This window comes from Apium graveolens, chromosome 2, assembly GCF_009905375.1.
Source record: "Apium graveolens cultivar Ventura chromosome 2, ASM990537v1, whole genome shotgun sequence".
In the NCBI taxonomy this organism is placed as follows: domain Eukaryota; kingdom Viridiplantae; phylum Streptophyta; class Magnoliopsida; order Apiales; family Apiaceae; genus Apium; species Apium graveolens.
The window spans coordinates 117,264,010-117,285,346 of record NC_133648.1 but is presented as its reverse complement, the minus strand read 5'-3'; the positions used below and the strand labels follow the sequence as shown (position 1 = coordinate 117,285,346).

The window sequence follows — 21,337 nt, the reverse complement described above, 5'->3', positions numbered from 1 at the left end:
AGCAAGATTTAAGAAGAAATCTGAGTTTTTCCCAGAAGGACGGCGCGCCCGCACTGTGATAGCACGCAGCCGCGCCGGGGTTCCAGAAATGCAGCGCGCCCGCGCTGTGATAGCGCGAGGCTGTGCCGAGGCCGAATTTCAGAATCCTGTTTTTCTACTACAATTCTAAAAGGAAAGGCTTCCAGATTATTGAGGACTGCTATATATATTCATATTAGGTCATTTTTAATATATATCAAGTCCGAGACAGACCAGAGCACAAGGAGAAGACGACAAGAGACCTTCAGCACAATTCAACAAAGGCGAAGATGATCTAGTTTATTCTTGTGAATCTTTTTTTTGAGTTGTAACTTGGATGTTTGTTTCTTGTTTTGCTGAACCTATACTCTTGCTTATACTTGGTTTTATTTATTTGTATAAAGACTATGTTTACTATATCATGTTTTCATCAGAACCCACGTTGATGATGAGTCTGATTATGGGCTAATCGTCATCGTGGGGTTCTAGCTAATTTATTTATGGATTTTTTTAGTTAAATTATTTGATGCCTTAGTCTGTGGTGATTGTATGATATCCTAGTATTGGTTGTGCGTATTCTTCTTATGAGCGTCACGAACTTATAAGATAGTGTGTTACTTCTTAATGAAGCGAAAGTGAATTTAAGGATTTAGAACTTGCCATGCTAGCATAGGTTCATGTATGTGTCATGCATGATTCGTAGGTAATTTTAACCATCTTACTTGCCCTATGTAATCAAGATAGATAACTTGTGCTTAAACCGTTATGTTGTCAAATTATATTGACATATAGGGTCTCAATATAATTGGTGCCTATTCATCTTCTATCTTTTTTGTGGATGTCTGGTAGAATGGTACTCGTGCAACGAAAGTTGGCATTTATCAGTTTCATGTTATCTGATTAGTGTCAACACCATTGCATGCTAATGTTAAGAATAATAAGTCTATTGAATGAAGTATTTAATGAAGTTAGAATCCCATGTTTGTCATATATATCAATTCGGTCAATCTTATTCTCGTAGTTATAATTGTTAGCATAATTCTTAGTTATAAACAATCTCAATTTGTTATCATCTTAGCATTGGATAATAACCATACATTGTTGTTTAGGTGCATAAATTAGATAGTTAACCAATACAGTCTCTATGAGAACGAACTAGAAAAGATTCTATACTACTTGCGAACTCGTATACTTGCGTGTATTATTAGCGCGTGTTTAGCGACTAACACTCTCATTGTAAAATTTTGTTCCAAAGATTGGTCGTATGTTTTCACTCTGCTATTCCGCAATATCTTCAATTCATCAATGAGAGACCTTAGAGAAATGTTAATATCTTTTCCAATGCTATTTGGACCCGGCACTATATCGGTCATGAACATATAAGGCTTTTTCATACACATCTGTTATTCCCTAACAATACAAGAAGAATTACAGAAGGGGGGTTGAATGTAATTCTGGCTACTTTTTGAGATTTTAAAAATGTTCTTACTTAATATATATAACAGTATTTGATTTGCAATTGTGCGGAATAAAAGAGTAATAGAAATCAAAATACTAAGTAATAAAACACAGGCTTTAAAAATTTCTGGTGGATTTGAAAGTATCCACCAGAGATATATATCAGATTGAGAACTCTGTGAAGCTTTGAATAGCTTACAGCTGCTTTACAAGTTGAACAAACAAAATTATAGAGAAATTCTTACAGAATACAGCTTGATAAGTTTCTCTGAAAAATAAGCTTGCTTAGTTAAATGTTCTACTTGATACACTTGGTTTATATATCACCAAGTTACATGACAGTAAGACAAGATAATAAAACAAAACTATATCTAGTCTAACTCCATGTTGCTTCATTACTCTATTCCAGCATCTTTGAATATTTTCGCATTAGCATGGAAATGGTAATGGTTCTTTATTATCAAAATCCTGCTTAACAGGCTGTCACATTCCTTTTACAAACACCCGACGCATGGGACTGTGTTGTCACTATCAACAGCTATTTTGAATATGTTCATCCGTTGGGAGTAAGTTGAACATCCGTCGGGAATATGTTGATCATCCGTTGGGAGCCTTGTAGATCATCCATCGGGAGTCTATCTGTCACTTGACTCTATTTCACTTATACAGAATTACAAGACATCTCATATTTACAATTAGTCAACCTATTCTGCATATTAATCCAGTAGTCAACATGACTTAGAGAACCCTACATAATTTACTAGACTAAAAGATGTTGTTTGCAGAAATGTGCTACATTACTTATTTATTACATAAGCTACACTCTCGATGGATGTCAAATTGGCATCCGTTGGGACTATAAAGTTCATCCATTGAGACTATATTAGATCATCCATCGAGAGCTACAAAATTCACTAAGTCAAATCTACTAAGGTGTTTTGTTTAACTTATCATCAAGTTCACAACATATTTCTAACAATCTCCCCCAATTTATGTCTACTGGAATTGTAGCCATAAATTAAGAGAAACTTGATAATAACAAAACACCCTAAATATACTGATTAAAAGATAGTAGATAAAACTGACAAGTGCTACAAGTTTATTGAAAATCGAACAAAGCAAAGTGTACAAAGAGTTCTCACAACCATTATCAAGGTGCTCCTTTAGTCCGAGCAGATGATTTCTACTTTCTTGATTGTCTGAATTTCTTCCCAAGCTTCATGTCATTCTATTCTATCTGATTCTGATGTTGTCTGTGGAATTCAAGTTCATCAGCTTCAGATAGATCCAGCTTTTCTTGCATTTCCAATAGAGTCTCATTGCTAGAGATACTCAATTGGTCATCTAGTCTAAAGAATCTTCTAACACCCTTGTTGTCCATGAATTCCAACAGCCAATAAGGCCTCAAATGCACTCTTCTTCCTGTAAAGGGAATTGTTAGAGTTCTTTGAAGTGCATTCTTGGCTTTATCACTCCTTAGATCTTCTATCTTCTTTAGGATCAATTTCCTTGCAGTTACATTGAAACCAAAGTTTTTCTTGAAGGATGATAAGACCTTTATCAGTACAAATTGGCTTTCTTGAAGAATCTTGTGAAGTGGCCATGTGATTTCTTTCCCTCCCTTGTACTTAAACACCAGTCTTTCAGGAAGATGTCTATAAGAATTAATCCCTCTTACTTCTTCTAATTCATCCAAGTAGAGGTTTATATCTGAAAACTCCTTGATGTCACAGATATATAAAAGATATTTCTTATTGACTATAGGTTGAGATTTTCTTAGAGTCTTGGTTCTGAGAGTTACAGGCTTGACCTTTTTGGTTGCTCTTATATTTGTTTTCTTTGGCTTGTTGAAGATAGGTAAATTGAACTCAGGAATTGGTAAACTTTCCCAATCTATTGGCTCATCCTTAGGAATTATAGGTTTACCATGAAAATTCTTTGTTGAATCTACCTTGAATTCCTCATGTACCACTGAGGGCTTGGATGTTTGAGTTGAAGTTGTAGACTGTTTGGGAATGTAGTCTTCCATTTCCTCATCACTGAAGTCTAATTTCCTTTTGGAATGTAGTTTGTATCTGAATTTTCTTTTCTGTGGAGGTTTATTTTGTATTTGTTGATCCTGAGCTTCAGTAATCACATGTGGTTTTTTAGAGATTTTAGTTGTAGATTTGACAGCTTGAAGTTTGGCCAATATAACAACTTGCTTCTTCTTTTATTTGAGCTTCTTAGCATCTAAAACAACCTGCTTCTTTTCTTGCTAGATCCTTTCTTTTTCTTCCTTCTTGGCTTCTACAAACTGAGGGTTTCCAGCCACCACACAGATTTCCTTACCATTATTGTAAATCTTGGCAATTCTCTTCTTTTGTACTGAATCAGATGGATCTTTGTAAAATGCTATGAACCTTTCCAACATCTTCTTTTCATCTGGTTTTGGAATCTCAAACATGAGATCCAAGGGATTCTTGTCTGATGACTTTGGATAGTTCCTTTTTGGCTTCAAATCAGATTGGCTTTTGGAGATTTGATGCATGAAGTTTACCCTTTTTCCAAGCTACCTAGTCTCATTTCATTCACTGAGATTTGCTTGACTTGAGAATGCTAATGAAAACTCTTGTCTGGTTTCTGTAGCTGACCAAATTTCTTCTGAATATCTGTATCAATCTTCTTCCATTTTTTATCTAGTTCCTTCTCAAACCTGCAACATCAAGCATCTTGGGATTTATCTTTGAATCAAGTTTAGCGGCTGCTATTTGGATCAGAATAATGATGTCCAATACTGGTGGCTTTGGCAAAGTAATTTCTGGAACTATTACTTGACTGATTTGAACATTTATCACATGCTCCCCCTCACTGGTTGGCTCTCCTTGATTAACTGGGATGTTTGGATCTTTCCCCCCCTCTTTGTTATCATCAAGTAGAGTGGAGGTGGAAGTTTATGCAACCACTATTTTTTATAGCAATTGAGTCTGTTGTGCTTGATGTAGATGAATAGTTGTGAGAGAGAGGCTTCTACTGCTCTCAGTCTTGTGTCCAATAAATCCACTTTAGTTGCAAGATTAGAATTCTTCCTCAACTGTCTGTTGATGTCAAGCACTGTTGTATCTGGAAATTTAGCATCCAATCTATCAGAGACATCCTTCTTGACTTGGTCAATCTCTATTTTGATTGAAGTGACATCTTGGTTGTGTTGAAGGGCTTGGATTTTATATAGTTATAGGGAATTGAGGTGTGCCTGTAGAAGCTGCTTGGTGCTAGCATTGGTAGTGGCTTGAAGAGCATTGTGTGTTTGTTGAATGATGTGGAAAAGAGTTTTTTTGAAATGTTGCTCATCACACTCTTTAGAAAACAACCAAGGAGGAATGTTTAATCTAGAGCTAGGGCATGCTTCTCCCCCTATATCCATGAACTCTTCTCCATCACCATCCTCATCTTCAAAGAAGTCTTTAGACTCACCAGTACCATAGTCAACATCATCACCAACTTTAGGTGGCATGACTATGAAGGCATCCTTTGCTCTTTGCACTGATTCAATTGTATGCACCAATTTAAGCATCTTTTCTGCATTCTCATTGCCTTGTCCAGCCAAAAGTTGATATGCTGGAATAGGATGAGTAAATGTCTCAGCATCTAAAGAGATGGAATCTATGACAACTTGATCATGCTGAAATAGTTTCTTTATGTTTGCATTATTGACATTCATTGACTCACTAACAATGATTGTGGCGCCCTCCAAACCCGGGTCAGAAGTTTGGGGTCCACACACACACCTTATTTATAACCTGCTTATAGCAATAATAAAGATAATAATAATATGCAGTGACCCTATTTACCAACTACCACGGATCGCAACAGGTTAAAGTATGCACACAAGCCACACATCTACTTATATTACATACCGTTCAAATCCAAACTATTCCAAACTCAAAACTGAGTATTAAACATTATTACAAACTTTTACAGACTTAAATTATCCCAAAAGAAGCCTACTAGCTCAGCTCAATCAACCTGAACCCCTAGCTCTCGCGCTGGACTGGGAATCCGCGGTACCAACTGGTTCCTTCTTAACTGGAAAAAAACAGAAACAATATCGCACAAATGAGCTAACTAGCTCAGCAAGTCACAATGAAAAAACTGAGAATAATGATCATCAAGTGAACATGATTATGATATCAAATGAACAATGGATTATGACTTAGAATTGGATACTATACTTTTATTTTAAAAACCAAGGTTAGGCTGCTGATCAGTCACGCACTAACCCCGAGCAAAGCACACAACACTGCTCTAACTACTGGATCCAAGGCACACATTGGCATAACTTGACCATTATATGGTCTGACCACGAATCTGGTCCACAATTTTATAAAAACAATCCAATTCTAACATAATAACAGAATAAGCAATAATAAACAATAACCAGAATCATTAACAACAATGGGTGTTTAACAATGAAAGGGTTTGAACCCTTGTAAAGATCAATAAGGTAATTTCAAAGCTTGGATGCTGGGTAATGAAAGAATTGGATAACAAAGGAATCAACGTTTCAGGGTTTCAAAGATTTAGGCTTTCAAAGCATAAAATACAATGGTTTGAAGGTGTAAGCAATCTGGTTCAGTGCTTAATATTTAGTTTGTATATATTTGTGGAGAAGTATCGTATACTTGAGGTTCATGTTTGGGGTATACAAAAATCAATAGTCTAGAAAGAATCAGGTTACGGCTCAAGATCAATAACTGGAATCAAGGTTTAGGGTTCAGTGCTTCAAAGCACTTGCAATATAAAATAGGAATATCAATCACGACAATATCTCGAGAAAGTTCAGAACATTTGCCTGGTATTAGTTTACTATCCTGCACTCGCTTCCAGTCACAATCGTCTTATTCCTCAACTACCTGTTTCCCTTTCCTACGTCTTGCCTCTTTTGTTCACATATCATAAGCATCTATCAATAATCAACTTAAACGATTCTATTCAACACATACTTCTATCTACCCTTCGTTCCACCTAAATCCGATTAACGGATTGAAAGTTATGCAATAATCAAGTAAATGCCGGATATATAAACCGATAATCAATCTACAAGTCACGTATAACACATAATATATCACGTAATCAATGACATATCGTTTATAAAGAAGTCTCGGGTCATAAATAGGCTTTCTGGTATTTAAAATGATTTTTAAAACATTTTTCAGAATTAAAATGGGTCATTGGATCAATTTCGGGTTAATAAACAGGGTTCGATTGGCCAATTCTGGCTTCGAAACAATTTTATAATAATTATCGAGCCTTGGAAATAATTTAGAATAATATTTTAAAGCTCGAAACTATTTTTCTGAATTTTTAAATCATTTTTAAATAATTAAATAACTAATTAAAATCAATTAATAATTAATTAAATCAATTAATCAATTAATTTTTGAATTAATTGACCAATTAATCAATTAAAAATTAACTGAAATTAATTAATTGATTAATTCAGATTTATTTTTGAATTAAAAATAATTTTCGGAATTAAAATAATAATTTTTAGAATTTTCAGAAATTAAAAATGAATTTTTATAATAAAAATAAATAGGAAATATGATTTTTAAATATTTTTAAAACAGGAATCCTAAATTTGCAAAGTCTGGAAACTTCAGGGACCTAACTGTATCGTTCCCAAAAGTCCAGGTACCAAACTATAATTTTTACATCCCCGTCGCCGGAAAATACAGGGGTGGCCGGAGAACACGTTCCTGGCGTCCTCACCCCACCAACACCTCCAGATCACATCTATATTTCACCAGGAACTCAACCATACCAACAAATCATTCTAATCATCCCTGAGTTGGCCGGAATTTGGCCGTGAAGTTTGCTAGTTTCCGGCGAACTTCGGAAAATTTCAAAAGGCAACTCCCCTCTCTACAGACCTCGGTGATTCATGAAACTTATACGACTAGATTGCAAATTTCACAGAGAATACAATCCACTATACCATAACATCAATCTATTCCAGAATAAGAAATCCCCAAATTTCAATTAAGAACATTCATACGGGTTATAAAACCTAATTTTGAAATTCGAAAATCAAACTCAAATTTGAACATGTTATTGAACTCCAAATCAGACGTATAATATATCAAAATCACCAGGAAAACAAGCTCTACAACATGCACTCATCAAATCATACAAACTATCATCCGAACAAAAATTCATAATTTTCATAAATTTAATTCGAAAATAAATAAAATTATAGAAAATAAACCTTGATTTCTGCAGTAAAACGAAGCTCAGAATCTGGTAGAACACTTCAAATCCTTCGTTTTGGTTACTCAAGCTTTGAAAACAGAGATTGGTAACGCCTTCGTTTTGCTGTTTGATTCTTAGAACAGTTTATGTAATTAGGGTTTTTCTCTGAAAATTATAAAATTAACTATCTGCAAATGATTTTGATACGAAATAAAATACGGTAAAAGGATATTTATATTTACTGAAAATTAGTATCCCGTTGGATCATTCCGGATATAAAACGGTACGTTTATTTATAAAAACTGATCCAAACGGTATCGGTTTTCGGGATAATTATCCAAACCAGTACAATTTGTACTGCGGTCTTGGTCTCAGCGCCTGGTTACACGTATTACGAAGTGATAATTGGGATAGTTTAATAAAAAGCTCCCGTCTATCGAAAATACGGGTGTTACTGATTTACCGAAACGAATATTATATCGAAAATATTGCGCCGGGACCCGCGCAGAACAAACCGTACGTCAGATCGAAAAAGTCGAAACATGGAATATGCTCGGAATATTACAATTAGATTAGGAAGGAGTTCTCGGAAGAGTTTCGGGTTCCAAAAACGTAACAACGGGTGATGTCGGTTGGTTCGCATTTTTATAAAATAGATTTTAATTACCCGGAAAAAGATTTTAGAAATTTCATATGATTCTTATAAATCCATAAATCAACATAAAAATAATTAGGAAGGTATGACAATTATCTATATTTTATTTTGGACATATAAAAATTAAAATACTCAATTAATATTATTTTTGAATATCCAAGTGCAGGTAACACTTAACAATTAATTCACAGAATAGATAATGAACACAGATAATAATTATTTAATTAGCAAAAATAATTACACGATATATCCCGCATATTACAATGATGTCCATCCTTATGTCTCCTATACCTGCATTTCTCTCATTTTCTCTATGTTCTTGCATCAAGGGCTCCTCTTGGCTCACCACCCTCACACCCTCACCTTCACCTTCCAAGGTGGAACTCCTCTCACTCTCTTTTTCCAGGCTGGAAGAAATAGCCTGCATGAGTTCACTCATTTCCTCTCCTTTTGCCTAGGAGCAACCCAGCCTCTCACTCATTTCACTCCCTTCCCTCAGTCCTAAGAGTGATTGTACAACTACTAACTCATCTACACTTTTAACAATTATTGAAATTTCAGTGTGTGTAGAGAGTACCGATGGATGAGAAATATCCACCGGGATAGTAGTTAGGCTAGCCGACATATGAATGTTGTTAGGCACATCCGTCGGGATACAATCACTAACCGACGGATGAACAATATCCATCGGAATAGAAGAAATGAATGAGTTTGAAGTGGATACTATTGTTGACTATGTGCAGATTGATGAAAATTTGGGCACAGATGTCTCAATAGTTCCTGAAAGAATTGGCAAGTTAGCCAACAAATCATCCAAAAGATGATGCTCACTTGTACTAGATTTTGGCTTCCCTAACAGAGTTAAAGAAGGGGAATCAGGAATTGATGTGTTGATCATATCCACATCTAGAGAATTTGTGGGAGAGTTTGGTGTTTGTGGTGCTTCTATTACTAAGGATTTTGGCTGTGACTCCACATTTATTGGAGCCACATCAAATTAACTTTGAGATGGTGCAGTGACTGAGTCTTTAGCTTCAGTTTACACTATGTGTGTTCCCTGTACATCCCCTATGGTTTTAGATCTCTTCTTTCTGGAATAAGTTTGGGGTGAGCTTGTGTCCCTTCCCCTCTTGGTTTGTGCTCCTGGTTGGGAGCTTATTACAATAGTGATATCCTTTTGGGAGGATGAAATTAGAAGTGAGCTGATTTCCTTATTCATCACCACAGTTTGTTGAGAAACTGTGGTGTGTCTAGGTTTAGGTACACTTGCCTCTCCATCCTAATCCTTGGGGTTTCTTTGATGTTCACCCCGTCCCTCACCTATATCATTACCCTTCACACTCCCCTCTTTAGTTTTGGTGGATTTTGCAACTGGTTTCTTTTGAGAGAAACCAGAGGGGGTTTTCTTTGTTTTGGATTTTGAAGTTTTTGTTTTGGTAGCTTGGGTAGGCATCTATTGGATCATTGACACAGATGCTATAACTACACTCAAAGGCAAAGAAATTTGTGAGGTTGGAATAGTAGAGACAGTGATGCTTACATCACTTACCTGAGGGCCCTCCATGATTGGAAAATAAACCAAGGGCACCTCTTTGTGGTGATCGGCTCTATTCAAGTCTGCAATTACCCTTTTTTCTTGAACCCAACAATCTAATTTTTTGGTTGGGTTCTCAATTACAAGATCTTCACCGATATGGTTAGCAATAATCATAAGGAATCTAGCATAATAGATATGTTTAGATCTCTTATTAACCTCTCCTAACTTATATCCTAACTCAAACATAACAGCATCACTGAAATTGAAATACTTATCAGTAAGAAGCATGTAAAGCATGTTAAGCATAGTGGTATTGACAGAATCAAAGTTACTTATCTTACTAGAAACCACTTTGGTAACTACATCACACAAGAAACTCCACTCTTTCCTAAGACCTAGCATTATAATCTCACTTAATTTAGTAGTAGCAAGTGCATAGCCCAAGGAGTTAAACAAATTAATTATATCATCATCTGTGCGTGGATTAGTAGTGGTGTTATCTGGAATTTTAAAGCATGCCTTGATAATGTCACAGTTAAACCTTTGATAGAGAGTGATGGTTTTGTCATTGGCCTGATAAACAGCAGTTGTCCACATCTCCTCCACAACTTCGCAGTAGATTGTGGGTGATTCCAGCATAGCATAATTAAGCTTGCATCCCTTCACAAAATCCATCATTTTGTGATAATCTCCAGATGCTGGAACCCCTTTGTTCACAAGTGCCACAAAATTGTTCTTCCCATAGATAAATCCTGACTGAGACATGATTTTGACTACTGGTGCCATTATAAGAGTAAGATATCTTGCAGAAAGAGAGAGATTTTTTCTTTGAAAAAGAAGAGAGTAGTTAATTGCAGTAGAGAAAGATAAAAGAAAAGAATGAAAATGAATTTAGCTTTTATACTATCTCAGAAATAAATTTTCAAAAGTAATAAATTAAAATAAAGTAACCAATCAAAATTGCCTAAAATAGCCGTTTAAAATAAAATAAACTGTCAAAATTCTGTCAATTATCCGTCGTAACATACTTACAGACTGTAAGTATATCCGATGGATAATGTTTAGTACTTTTAATGGCTAGGATGTAGGCAATTCGACGGATGAGGATAAAAAATTTATCCGTCGGGTATAAAATAATCCATAAAAGTAATTGATTTTTTTTAAGATATTCTATTCCGACGGATGATCAAACTCGATGGATAATAAGCATCCGTCGTGATGTAAATTTTTACTTAGCCAAAATTTCATCTAAGATAGAAAAATCAATTAAGTTTCTGGCTGCATTATAGCTTGCAAAATTATCAGAAATAATTTAAGAATAATTAAGCATACCTAACTCACTTACCAACCTAGAAAAGGTGGATTCATCAAGTGGCTTGGTAAAGATATCTGCAAGCTGCTTTTCACTTGGAACAAAATGAAGTTCCACAGTACCATTCATCACATGTTCCCTAATGAAGTGGTACTTGATGTCTATATGCTTTGTTCTTGAATGCTGTACTTGATTTTCAGTGATGGAAATTGCACTTGTGTTATCAAAGAAAATTGGAATTATGTCCACTTGTAGATCATAGTCCAATAATTGGTTTTTTATCCATAAAATATGTGCACAGCAACTGCCAGCAGCAATATATTCTGCTTCAGCTGTAGAGGTAGAAACTGAATTTTGCTTCTTACTGAACCAAGACACAAGCTTGTTTCCTAGAAATTGACAGGTTCCTGTTGTACTTTTTCTATCAATTTTACAACCTGCATAATCTGCATCTGGATAACCAGTTAGATCAAAACCAGAATCTCTAGGGTACCAAATGCCAAGTTTTGGTGTTCCCTTGAGATATCCGAAAATTCTCTTAATAACTACTAAATGAGATTCTCTAGGATCAACCTAAAATTTAGCACAAAGACAAGTAGCAAACATTATATCTGGCCTACTAGCTGTTAAGTACAGAAGTGAGCCAACCATGCCTCTTTAGCTCGAAATATCCACAGACTTTTCAGTAGTGTTTAATTCAAGCTTAGTTACAGTGGCCATGGGAGTTTTTGCAGATGTGCAATCCATTAGATCAAACTTCATTAAAAGATCAAAAATGTATTTGGTTTGACTAATGAATATTCATCAGGTGTAGATTTTTCTGTTTTGTCCTTAGCCACAGTTTCTTGATCACTTTCATCATCACTGTCATCACTAACCATCTCAACATTATCGAAATTGAGGCTCTCATGGAAATCTCCATCTTGCAGCCCTTCAATCTTTTTATCATCAAACACAACATGTACTGATTCCATAACAATGTTGGTTCTTAGATTGTAGACTCTATATGCTTTTCCAACAGCATATCCAACAAAGATTCTTTAATCAGCTTTGGCATCAAACTTTCCATGTTGATCAGTTTGATTTCTTAGAATGTAGCATTTACAGACAAAGACATGTAGGAAATTTAGAGTTGGCTTCCTATTCTTGAACAATTGGTAGGGTGTCATGCATTTTTCTTGATTAACCAAAGAGATATTCTGAGTGTAGCATGCAGTATTCACAGCTTCAACCCAGATTTATATTGGTAACTTTGATTCTTCTAGCATTGTTCTTGCAGCTTCAATAAGAGATCTGTTTTTCCTTTCCACCACTCCATTTTGTTGTGGAGTTCTAGCTGCAGAAAACTCATGCATAACCCCATTCTCTTCACAAAATGATCTCATCACAGAATTCTTGAACTCAGTTCCATTGTCACTCCTGATTCTTCTTACTTTGAAATCAGGATGATTGTTGACTTGCCTTATGTGATTGATGATAATTTCACTAGCTTTATCTTTGGACTTTAGAAAATATGTCCAAGAGAACTTTGAGAAATCATCTATAATTACTAGGCAATATCTTTTCCTTGAGATGGACAACATTGACGGGTCCAAACAAATCCATGTGCAACAGTTGCAAAGGTTCTTCAATTGTTGAATCAAGCTTCTTTCGGAATGATGCTTTAATCTGCTTTCCTTTCTGGCAGGCATCACACAATCCATCCTTAGTAAACTCCACTTGAGGGATACATATGACCAACTCTTTCTTTACTAGCTCATTCATGGTCTTGAAATTTAGATGGGACAGCTTCTTGTGCCATATACAACTTTCATCTTGACTTGCTTTACTGAGAAGACAAGTTACTGAGTCTGCATTTGATGAGTTGAAATCAGCTAGGTACACATTTCCTTTTCTCACTCCAGTGAGAACCACTTTGTTGCTCTTTTTATTGGTCACAACACAGGCTTCTGTATTGAAAATAACTGAGTTGCCCTTATCACAAAGCTGGATGATACTCAACAAATTATGCTTGAGTCCAGCCACTAAGGCAACCTCTTCAATGATGACATTATCCTTTGAAATCAAGCCATATCCCACAGTATAACCCTTGCTGTCATCTCCAAAAGTAATACTTGGGCCAGCTCTTTCCTTGAACTTAGTGAGCAGGGTTGAATCTCCAGTCATATGCCTTGAGCAACCACTGTCTAGATACCAAAGATTCTTTCTGTTTCACTGCACACATCAAAACCAAATGAAGTTGATTTTGGTACCCAAGTTTCCTTGGGTCCTACCTTGTTAGCCTTTTTCTTTGGTTTCCTAGGTTTGATCTCATTTGACTTAGGGATCTCAGATTCATCCTTAGTCATTTGAGTTGGACCTTTGAATCCAGTCATTGAAACAGAATTATCATGCACATTTTGGTTTACATGAAAAGGCATGCTATTTGCAAACATGTTATTCCAGTAAAGCATGATAAATGGCATTTGAGGCATACTAAATGCAGCATAATAAGGATTAGGTGCAAATGGCATATTAGCAAATTGTGGATTCATATTCTGAGTAGGAATAACATTCATAGGCATTGCAGGCATGACAGTCATGTTGGGAAAATAAGAAGGTGCAGTCATGGGAGTAGGCATAGCAATCTTGCAATTAACAGATAAGTGATTAACACTACCACACTTAACACAGATTTTTCTTGGAGCATATTTATCAGGTGTGTAGTTGTTATGTTTGTTAATCCCTACCTTCCCATTTCTATTGTTTTTCCTTTTAGCTTCTGTTTTAACCTCAATCTTTTCAAGTCTGTTATTCAATTTCTTGATAGACATATGACCAATATTAACTTTTCTTTTCTAACTAGACTTGATTCTCCTAGAACAAAGTTTTAGAAAGTGATCCATATTTCTCATTCAATTTAACTAACTTAGCTTTGCTAACTGGTTTACTCACAACCGACAGATGTGGCTCCTTGTCTCTCGACGGATAATCCTTTTGATTATCCGACGGATGATTTTCATCATCCGTCGAGTCCACATCTGTAAAGAGTCCTTCAACCAGATTGGAATCCAGCTTCTCTTTGCTCTTTTTCCAGGCTGCATCATAAAAGGATTCTATACCTTGAACTTCAGTAATTTGGGCATGAACATCTCTAGATGATTTCCATGCTTTAATTACTTCTTGTTCTCTCTCAAGCTATTTCCTTAAAATCTCGTTTTTCTTCAAGGACTCAATTAATTCATCCTTAGCAATTTTACACTCAATTCTCAATTTTTCAAATTCAATAAATTGAGACTCTAGCACATTATTCCTCTCACTTAAAAATGAATTATTTTCTTTAATTTTAGCATTTTCCTTAGTGAGAGACTTAAGTGTAACACGCATATGATATAATTCTATAGACATGTCATTTATTGCATCATTACACTCAGCTTTAGAAATGTGCTAAGTTAGTGGTGATTACTTGATTGCTTAAAGAACCGGTCTCTGTTTCATCTGATTTGGCCATTAGGGCTAGATTGGCATAGCTTTTTTCTTCATCTTCATCCAATCCATCTGTAGCCCAGTCATTCTCCTGTGTGATGAAAGCCCTTTCCTTTTGCTTTAGCAACTCAAAGTATTTTTGTTTATAATCAACAGTCTCAAACTTCTTTTTTCCGGAATCAGACTTTTTACACTCACTAGCAGAGTGACCTGCCAAGCCACATTTGAAACACTTGAATTTTGACTTATGAACCATGTTTCGATTTGGCCTGGCTGCTCCAAAATTCTTCTTGAATTTGAGCTTGGTAAATCTCCTGGATAAAAATGCTAGATGCTCATCAATATCATCTATGTCATCTTGGCTCAACTGATCTTCATTCTCAGCTACCAGCCCTTTACCACCCTTTCTTTCACAGACCTTTGATGTAGATTCAACAGCTTCCACCTTTATCTCTTTCTCCTTCTCTAACTCAACAACCAGTGCTATGGATCCTCATTTTTTCCTTCCTTTCTCCATCCTTTCATCTTGCTCTATTTCAAGCTCATAGGTTTTCAGGATGCCATATAGTCTCTCCAAGGTGAACTCCTTATAATCCTGAGAATTTCTCAATGAGACTTCCATTGGCTTCCACTCCTTTGGGAGAGATCTAAGGAACTTGAGGTTAGAATCTTTTGTTTGATAGACTCTTCTATGCAGCTTCAGAGCATTTAGTAGCTTTGGAAATCTACTAAATATATCAGTGAGTGACTCACTTTCTTCACAATGGAAATGCTCATATTGCTGAATCAGGAGCTGCATCTTATTTTCCCGGACTTGTTCAGTACCATCACTAATAATCTGGATTGTGTCCCAAACCTCTTTGGTTGTTTTACAGTTAATGATGTTATCAAACATATCACCATCAACACTATTGAATAATATGTTCATGGCCTTCTTATCCTTCCTGACTTGTTCAATATCAGGATTTGACCATTCATGCCTAGGTTTTGGAACAGATGGTTCATTTCTGGTTGCATCTCTCATAGGTACATGAGGACCTCTCTATATGCAGTCCACATAGGCCTCATCTTGGGAAAAAAGATGTAGGTGCATCTTCACCTTCCGGTGGTGATAGTTGTCTTTGTCCAGAAATGGAATTTTAACTCTAACATCCTTCTTGTTCATCTTTTTGTTTGTTGTGATCTTTATAATCTTTGTTCTTCAAGAGCTTGCTCTGATACCAATTGTTATTCCCTAACAATACAACAAGAATTACAGAAGGGGGTTAAATGTAATTCTGGCTACTTTTTGAGATTTTAAAAATGTTCTTACTTAATATATATAACAGTGTTTGACTTGCAATTGTGCGGAATAAAAGAGTAATATAAATTAAAACACTAAGTAATAAAACACAGGCTTTAAAACTTTCTGGTGGATTTTAAAGTATTCACCAGATATATATATATATATATATATATATATATATATATATCAGATTGAGAACTATGTGAAGCTTCGAATAGCTCACATCTGCTTTACAAGTTAAACAAACAAAACTACAGAGAAATTCTTACAGAATACAGCTTGATATGTTTCTCTGAGAAATAATCTTGCTTAGTTAAATGTTCTACTTGCTACACTTGGTTTATATATCATGAAGTAACATGATAGTAAGACAAGATAATAAAACAAAACTATATCTAGTCTAACTCCATGCTGCTTCATTACTCTATTCTAGCATCTTTGAATATCTTTACATTAGCATGGAAATGGTAATGCTTCCTTGTTCTCAAAATCCTGCTTAACAGACTGCCACATTCCTTTTGCAAACACCCAACACATGTGATCATTCGTCGGGAGTAAGTTGAACATTTATCGGGAATATGTTGATCATCTGTCGGGAGCCTTGTAGATCATCCGTCGGGAGTCTATCTGTCACTTGACTCTATTTCACTTATACAGAATTACAAGACATCTCATATTTACAATTAGTCAACCTATTCTGCATATCAATCTAGTACTCAACATGACTTAGAGAACCCTACCTAATCTACTAGACTAAAACATGTTGTTTGCAGAAATATGCTACATTACTTATTTGTTACATAAGCTACACTCTCGATGGATGTCAAATTGTCATCCGTCGGGACTATAAAGTTCATCCGTCGGGACTATATTAGATCATCTGTCGAGAGCTAAAAAAATCACTAAGTCAAATCTACTAAGGTGTTTTGTTTAACTTATCATCAAGTTCACAACATATTTTTAACAACATCGATGGTGGAAGATTGTAGACAACTATCATCACGAACCACACGCTATATTTTTTTCCAGTAGGGCCAAAAGGGTTGAAACCATCGGTCGCAAGACCAACCCTTATGTTACGAATCTCTTGAGCAAATAATGGATATTGACGATCAAATTTTTTCCACTCTTCTCCATCCGCGGGATGACTTATTTCTCCTAATTTCACATCTCAATTTTTGTACCATCTCATGTGATCGGATGTATGTGCCGACATATATAAGCATTGTAGTCGAGGAATAAAAGGAAAGTGTCTTAAGATTTTTTTTGGTATTTTGTTACCATCTTTCCTAGAAATATCCTGATAATGATCTTCACCACATATACCACACAAAACTTTATCCTTGTCATCTCCATAAAATAACATACAATCATTCTCTCATAAATCATTATTTTCATATTCAACCCTCAAATCCTTCATAATTTTTTTCATTACATAATAAGTTTCGGGTAATGTATGCTTTCTTGGTAACACATCCGTAAGAAGTTTAAGCAAACTATCAAAAGCTTTATTACTATAATGCGAGTTATTTTTGAAATCCAATAATTTTATAGTAAAATTTAATCTTGTGTACTTTGTATTACTGGGATACATAGGTGCTCCATTTTCAACAATAACCTCGTACAATTTTTCAGCACTAACATTTGGAGCTTCTTCTACATTCATAGTTCCCGTATCCGTAGTGTCATAAAATTCAAAATTTTCACCGGCAAAATCATGTAACATCGCATTCAAATCTATCGGTTCTTCTACTCTCAGAGGTTCCTGAATACAACAATGATGATGTGATGTTCGACTACAGTTTCTTCATATCTTTTCACCGTGCGACATCCACACGGTATAACCCTCAAGCATCCCTTTAGCGAGCAAATAAAATCTAACATCATCAATTTTTAACCAATTCAAATTTTTACAACGTTTACAAGGACACTTCATTGTACCATCTTCTTCCATTCCATTCTCAAGAGCAAATTTTAAAAATATTTCTACACCAATTCTATATTCCGGAGTCAATGAAATTTTATCACTTTGCAATTGATTACCAATCCAACTTCGATCAATGGTTTCCATCTACAAATAATTTAACATATATTTCATAAAAAGTTAAAAACATTCAATACATACCAATATACATTACATAAACACAAACATAAACACACACACACACACATTGATTACAATAAATAAGAATAACTTCAATTTCTCATAAAAATATATTTAACATGCATTTCATAAAAAAATTAAAACATTCAATACATTTCCAAAACACATTTAATACATACAACAAACACAAACACACGCACACACACATTAATTACAATAAATGAGGAAAAATTACAATTTCTCTATTACTCCTCCACTTCAATTCTCTTCAATTCTCCCTCTTAGTTGTTTTTTTATATTTTGCCCCAATTTCAAGAAATGAAAGATATAACACAAAAAAAATAAAAAATAGCTTTAAACGACCAACGACGGTTGGTTTTAAAAAAAGATACTAAAATGACACCGTTCTCTATATAACAGGTACATTTTTTGTACTTTATATTAATTTTATATTTTTGCCTAAAACTGACCGATGCATTTGGTCGGTTTTAAAAGCCTCCAACTTGGGTTTAACCGTCCACCTCAGTGTGGTCGGTTTTACGTGTGCCACATCAGCAAAACTACGTCATATGTAGCTGTTATAACCGACCACCTCAGTATGGTCAGTTTTTTCCCAGCCACATCATCAAACTACGTCATTTATCCCCTAATATAACTAACCAGCTAGGTGGTCGGTTATCTTGGGGCCAAATCGGTCGGTTATGTGTGGTCGGTTTTGTCCTGTTTTCCTGTAGTGCATGTATATATTAATTAATTTAATAAACAAATTAAATGATGCAAACTGTTGAGTGGCATTTATGACACTTTATAACGCTCCATTAAGCTTTGAATTGGTGTTTTTGTACTCAAGTTGTTGGTGTTTTAATGTGTTTGCTAGTATTTTTGCATTTCAAGCATTAATCTGGATTTCAGGTGAATTAGCATTTATTTGATGCTAATATGGTGTTAGGATGGTGTCCAAGGAATAAAGCTCGTGAAGACCAACTCATTGCAGCAAGAAAAGAAGAAAATAAAATTTTCTCCAAAAGGTCGTTGCGTCTGCGCTGTCGTAGCGCGCGGTCGCGCCCGAAGTACAGAGACACAGCGCGCTCGCGCTGATCCAGCGCGCGGCCGCGCCAGGTCGGGATTTTAGAATACTGATTCTTGTGGCCTTTTGATTGGAGGACTTCTACTATGCATGGGCTGCTATATATACCTAAATAAAGGTCATTTTTCATAAGCAGGCGTACCAGAGCACAAGGAGAAGGCGTAAGAAGACCGTTTTAGCACAATTCAACGAAGATGAAGAAGATCTAGTTTATACTTGTGATTCTATGTTCTAAGTTATAACTTTGGATGCTAGTTTTCTTATTCGTGAACTTGTACTCTTATTTCGTACTTGGTTTAGTATTTATTCAGTATAAAGACTATGTTTATTATACCATGCTTTCATCGGAACCCACGTTAATGATGAGTTCGATTATGGGCTAATCGTTATCGTGGGGTTCTATCGGATTTATTTATGGATTTCTTTAGTTAATTTGTTTTGATGCCTTAGTGTGTGGTGATTGTATGATAACCTAGTTTTGGTTGTGCTTATTCATCTTATAAGCGTCGCGAACTTATAAAATAGCATATTAATCCTTAATGAAGCGAAAGTGAATTTAAGGGTTTAGAACTTGCCATGCTAGCATAGGTTCATGTGTTTTTGTTAGGCATGATTCGTAGGTAATTTTAACCATCTTACTTGTCTTATATAATCACGATAGATAACTTGTGCATTATGCCGTTATGTTGTCAAATTCTATAGACATATAGGGTCTCAATATAATTGGTGTATATTCAGCTTCTATCTCTTTTGTGGATGTCTAGTAGTATGTTATTCGTACAGCGAAAGTTGGCGTTTAGCAGTTTCGTGTTATCTGATTAGTGTCATCACCATTAAATGCTAAGGTTAAGAGCAGTAAGGCTATTGAATGAAGTATTTAATAAAGTTAGAATCCCATGTTTGTGTTATATATTATTCGAATTTCTTTAATCTCTTAGTTAATATTCTCTAGTATAACTCTCAATAGTTAATCGTAGTATAATTAAAACCCAAATTGTTATTCATCTTAGAATTGAATAATAGCCATATCATTGTTGCATAAGTGCATACATCACAAGTTAACCTAAACCAGTCTCTGTGGGAACGAACTAGAAATAATTCTATATTACTTGCGTACGCGTATACTTGCGTGAATTATCAGCGCGTGCTTAGCGACTAAGTTTTTGGCACCGCTGCCGGGGATACGGTGTTAACGTTTAGTTTATGTGTTTGTCATCAATGTTCGTTAAAGTTCATTGACTCGGACATTGTTACTTATATACTCTTTTCCTTGTCGTGTTTCAGGTACCCTAGCGATCGTGTATGCATACGCATTCGCGGGCTCGTAAGAGAACTCTGGATCAAGCCGAGGAGGAAGCTGTAGTGATTCAATGGAAAGTTTTTGTGGATAAAGAGAAAGTAGAAGAAGAAGAGAAAGTCGAGGAACCAGCTTTAGTAGTGATGGGAGATCAAGCAGAAATTCCTAAGGCTTTGATGGACTATTCTCAACCTAAGATCGATGGTATTTAGTCGAGCATCATCAGACCAGCCATCTCGGCTAACAATTTTGAGATTAAGTCGAGCACGATTCAGATGATACAGAACTCAGTTCAGTTTGGGGGTTCTCCTACAGAAGACCCCAACATGCACATTAGGGATTTCATCGAGATCTGCGACACTTTCAAGTTCAATGGGGTGACTAAAGATGCTATCAAGATGCAACTCTTCCCATTCTCTCTGAGGGATAAAGCAAAGTGTTGGTTACATTCTCTACCACCAGGGTCTATCACCATATGGGAGGATCTTGCTCAAAAGTTTCTCATTAAATTCTTTCATATGGTGAAGACTGCTGTAATCAGGAATGCTCTTACTCAGTTTGCGCAGCAAACTGGAGAATCTCTGTGTGAGGCTTGGGATCTATACAAGGAGATTCTAAGGAAGTGCCCACACCATGGCATGCCTTATTGGATAATTATAAACTGTTTCTACAATGGTTTAGGTGCACAATCTAGACCTATGCTCGATGCAGCATCAGGTGGAGCCTTATGGGCCAAAAGCTATAATGAAGCTTATGAGTTGATTGAGCTTATGGCAGCTAATGAATAGCAGAATCCTACGCAAAGAATGTTGCAAGGCAAGGTCGCAGGAATTATGGAAGTGGATACAGCTACTGCTATAGCTGCTCAACTTCAAGCTTTGACGATGA

The 21,337-nt window shown here is 35.7% G+C and overlaps 1 non-coding gene across 1 annotated transcript; it reads right to left on the bottom strand.

Annotated features, from left to right (window-relative positions):
• Positions 1 to 20,982: 20,982 nt before the first annotated feature.
• LOC141710035 (small nucleolar RNA R71) lies at positions 20,983 to 21,089 on the bottom strand. The gene has a single exon (XR_012570577.1). It is a non-coding gene; the product is annotated as a small nucleolar RNA R71 (small nucleolar RNA).
• Between the last annotated feature and the right edge of the window lie 248 nt (positions 21,090 to 21,337).